Below are 5,201 nucleotides of genomic sequence, written 5' to 3'. Positions count from 1 at the left end.
CAACATCACAGATGTGCAGCACCCCCTCATGCATCTTGATAGATTGAGGGTGTTGCTGCACTCCCGCGAGGTAGGGATTGATCACCTTCTCAAAAAACTTGTCCTTCAGAACTTATGGGGATGCCATAGCGATCTAGATCTGTCTGCACAGTAGCTCAAAACGAAAACAGAGGATATTTCCGTGATACGAGGGTCAGACCTTCCGGGAGAATATATAATGAATTTTCTTGACCAAAAGGAGTACTCCGAAAGAAAACGGAGTCCGGGAGGCACACGAGGTGCCCACAAGCCACCCAGGCGCCGCCAGGGAGATAGGCCGCGCCTGGCAGGCTTGTGGCCTCCTTGTGCGCTTTCCGGACTACTTTAATTTTTTCTATTTTTCTAAAAATTCCCAAACGGAGAAAAATTGCTACTGGAAAAGTTTTTGAGTCGGTTTACTTACCGAAACACATACCTCTTCGTTTTTGGAGTCTGAAACAGGCTGATAAATATCCCTTATGTACTCCTCCGGAGTTATGGTATTAATAATATTGCTTTCAACATTTATGGGAATACCTGAGATATAATGCTTGATTCTTTGCCCATTTACCACTCTCAGAAAATTACCTTCCGTGTTGTTGATCTTGATGGCATCGGAACGATATACTTCCTCAACAATGTAAGGACCTTCCCATTTAGAGAGAAGCTTGCCTGCAAAAAATCTTAAACTAGAATTCTATAGCAAGACATAATCACCTACATTGAACTCACGTTTTTGTATCCTTTTATCATGCCACCTCTTAACTTTTTCTTTGAACAGCTTGGCATGTTCATATGCCTGAGCTCTCCATTCATCAAGTGAGCTAATATCAAATAACCTCTTCTCACCAGCAAGTTTGAAATCAAAGTTGAGCTCTTTGATTGCCCAATAAGCCTTATGCTCTAGCTCAAGAGGTAAATGACATGCTTTACCGTAAACCATTTTGTACGGAGACATGCCCATGGGATTCTTATAAGCAGTTCTCTAAGCCCACAGTGCATCACTGATAACCCACAAGTATAGGGGATCACAACAGTTTTCGAGGGTAGAGTATTCAACACAAATTTGTTGATTCGACACAAGGGGAAACCAAAGAATATTCTCAAGTATTAGCATTTGAGTTGTCAATTCAACCACACCTGAAAGACTTAGTATATGCAGCAAAGTATCAGTAGCAGAGTAGTGTGATAGCAACAGTAGCAACAGTAACCAGTAGCAGCAGTGACAGCAGTAGCGACAGAGTAACAGTAGCTGCAGCAACAACAATAGCGACAGAGTAACAGTAGCAGCAGAGTAACAGTAGCAAGGACCGGTAGGAAAAACTCGTAGGCATTGGATCGGTGATGGATGATTATGCCGTATGTTATTCATCATGCAACAGTTATAACACGGAGAGATTTGTAACTAGCTCCAGTTCGTCAATGTAATGTAGGCATGTATTCCGTATGTAGTCATACGTGCTTAGGGAAAAGAACTTGCATGACATCTATTGTCCATCCCTCCCGTGGCAGCGGGGTACTAATGGAAACTACGTGATATTAAGGTTCTCCTTTTAATAGAGAACCGGACCAACGCATTAACACTTAGTGAATACAAGAACTCCTCATACTATGGTCATCTCCGGGAGTGGTTCCGGCTATTGTCACTCCGGGGTTGCCGGGTCATACCACATAGTAGGTGACTACAACTTTCAAGATAGGATCAAGAACACACATATATTGATGACAACATCATAGGTTCAGATCTGAAATCATGGCACTCGGGCCCTAGTGACAAGCATTAAGCATGGCAAAGTAGTCGCAACATCAATCTTAGAACATAGTGGATACTAGGGATCAATTCCCATCAAAACTAACTCGATTACATGATAGATCTCATCCAACCCATCACCGTGCAGCAAGCCTATGATAAGATTACTCACGAATGGTGAAGAGAATCATGGAATTGGCGATGAAGGAAGGTTGATGATGCCGATGGCGACGATCTCCCCTCTCCGGAACCCAGAACGGACTCCAGATCTGCCCTCCAGAGGAAGAACAGGAGGTGGTGGCTCCTCCGTATCGTAAAACGCGATGAACTCTTTTCGTTGATTTTTTTCCGAACGAAAGGGACTAAATAGAGATGGAATTGGAGGCGGTTGAGCAATGTGGGCGCCACAAGCCTGCTAGGCGCGGCCAGGGGGGTCCACGCCTGGTAGGCTTGTGGGCTCCACGCTCCACTTCTTTGGTTGATTCTTGCGCCGATATTTTTTATATATTCCACAAAAAATCCTCGTAAATGTCCATGTCATTCCGAGAACTTTTATTTCTGCGCAAAAACAACACCATGGCAATTGTGCAAATTAGAGTTCTCGAAATTGCCATGGTGTTGTTTTTGCACAGAAATAAAAGTTCTCGGAATGACTTGTAAATTTACGAGGATTTTTTGTGGAATATATAAAAAATATCGGGAAAAGAATCAACCGAAGAAGTGGAGCGTGGAACCCACAAGCACACCAGGCACGGGCCCCACCCTGGCTGCGCCTAGAAATCTTGTGGGGCCCATTGAGACTACCCCAACCAGGTATCTTGGAAATTCTGTTGAAATCCTCTAAATCCATGGTATAAGATTTGTCATAGAGATCAAGCAGTACAGAAGTATCACGGCCAACTGAAAATTTGAATCTACGAACAAAAGAGGCAGTGAGAGTAACATACTGTTCACATTTGTCGGAGATGGATTCCTCGAGTCCGAGATTGTGAAGAAGTGTATCAAAGTCGTCTTTGAAACCTGCCTCAATCATGAATTCATCAGAAGGCCATTCACATGGTTGTACCTGTGCGTTCCTCTGTTGGTAAGGATCGTGCTCTCGAATCGCGAGACGGGGACCCTTCTTGCTTGAGGAACCACCATGATAGTTTGTCCTGAACATCTTCCTTTTCTGAAATTTTCAGTGACTCAAATGAAAGTGAACAAGGCTGAACAAAACTCATAGCAACTACTCCGACAAGTGCCTAGAGGCCATATCACTCATCAAAACTACTTGGGACCAGCTAAAATTAGCATGCAAAGCTCAAGAACAGGGTCACCAAGGCAGCAAAAATACGCGATGTATAAGGCACTAGAGCAAAAACTAATTGGACCAATGGAGGAGTCACATACCAAGGAGCAATTTTCCCAAAACAGTCTGGTAAATGGGGCTTTGCACAAGGAGATCGAAAATCGCGGCAAGAAGAGCAAGAACACAGGTTTCTTCTCCGAAACGATTTTTTCTGGAGGTAGGACAAGCAGATGGGAGCTAAAGTAAGTGGAGGGGGGACATGTGGGCCCCACAAGCCTGGTAGGCATGGCCAGGGGCGTGCCCGTGCCTCCAGGGCTTGTGGCCCACTGCTGCAGCCCCCTGAGTAGCTCTCCATCTCAGAATTTTAAAAAGTTCCAGAAAAGATCATACTTCATTTTCACGGCATTCGGAGAACTTCTATTTTCGGGGTACTTTTCTACGGGATGCAAAAAGCAGAAAACAGGGAAAACAAAAGCTAAATCTATCATTTTTCTTCTAAGCAACCGAAGGTGAAGGCTTGGAACGGAGGGTTGTGACTCCTCGATTCATCCGTCTCATGGTCATCGAAAGAAATCCGTCAATGAGGTTGATCAAGTCTCCTTGTCAAACTTTTTCAAATCGCATAAAAAACGGAGAATTTTCGAATAGTCACTAGGTTACCTCAATGGTGATGTGCATATCCCCAACAAGCAAATCATACTTCATCTTACCAGAGCTGGCCCACTTCATCGACCACAAACCAGTAGGCCCGACACCGCTCAAGACAAGGCCCTCGCGAGGGGCCAAGCCTCATGAAGAGGAATGGCATCAAGACCCGCAGAGGGCCTCCTCAGGACCCCTCCGGAACAACGGATATTCTGAGGCGAGGGACGCCCTCAAGAGTTAAGGATGATGAAAGGGAACGACATGCGAGCAGCAGGCAGCAGGGCGGTGCAGTTTCCCCTTTAGTGCAAAGTGGGAAGGATGTACTGCGGTTCCCAAGGCATCTTCCAAAGGTTTCCCTTTTGGTGCAACAAGGCCGTCGCAGCCCGCGAGCAGGAGAGACGTCATCCCCGGGCCCGGCCCTGCAGCGCGGGCAGCCACTTTGTAGGCGAAGTCCACCTTTGGGCACGGGAGCATGTTCCCCTTTTCCCCTTCAAAATTGGACACTATGGGATCCCTTCCCTCTGAAACGATAAGGGAAGAGGACCAGGGCCACCACTATATATAGAGGATAGGATATTTCGCAGGGGGGATCGATTGATTGACCCACCAACACCACGCAAGGTCACCCAGCCTCCGGAGGCTCCTAAGCACTATACTAGTTCATCCACCAACCTCCACGAGAGGGAATCCACCAAAGAAGGAGTAGGGTTTTACGCTTCACAGCGGCCCGAACCTGGTAAACTGATGTGTTATGTGTCTCCCTCACAATCGAGTGAGCTCCCTGTGTTGTCCCTCGAGTAACGAGCTGGGTGAACCTAAGTTGCTAAGTGGACTCCGCGCGCGCCCTTGTGTTTGAATCCTTAGGGTTTTGCGAAGTCCGAAATCCGACACCTGTGGGCCAGGCCTTTTACACGGCGGACCTTTCTTCTCCTTGTAGAACCTCTTGACCCGCGTCTGCGAGCTGCCTCCGCTTCCTGTCGATTTCACCGCCGGTTCTTCCTCCTGCTCGGTCCCGGTTCCCCTCACCGAGCCTCGCACCGTGTCGTTTTCTTCCCCTCCGTCCTCCTTGCCATGCCTCCGAAGGGGGAAAAAAGGGGGGTCCGCGTGATCCAATCAATCCGAAGGTGCCTCAGCCCGCGTTGGTCCAACGGACGGTAGTGAATTCCGAGGGGTTGGAGAAGGTTCGCCTGGTAGTCACTGCCGGCTCCAACGAGTGGGGGGGCTACCAGAATCTAGACAGGATCATGGCCTCGGGGCGAGATGGCGGCCTAGCGATTCCCCTTCACATCCATGCTCTTCTCTCTGGGGTACTTCCATCATTCTCGAGCTTCCTCGTTGCAGTGCTCTCGCATTACCAGATCCATGCACTTCACCTTGACCCTAGTTCTTTTGTTCTCCTCTAGACCTTTGCATTTCTATGCGAGGATTTTGTTGGCATTTCCCCTTCCGTGGCATTAATTCGCCACTTCTTTCCTCTCTAAGTGGTCTCTAAATATC

This window comes from Hordeum vulgare, chromosome 4H, assembly GCF_904849725.1.
Source record: "Hordeum vulgare subsp. vulgare chromosome 4H, MorexV3_pseudomolecules_assembly, whole genome shotgun sequence".
NCBI classification, from domain to species: domain Eukaryota; kingdom Viridiplantae; phylum Streptophyta; class Magnoliopsida; order Poales; family Poaceae; genus Hordeum; species Hordeum vulgare.
The sequence above is the reverse complement of the archived record's forward strand: the minus strand, read 5'-3'. Positions refer to the sequence as shown.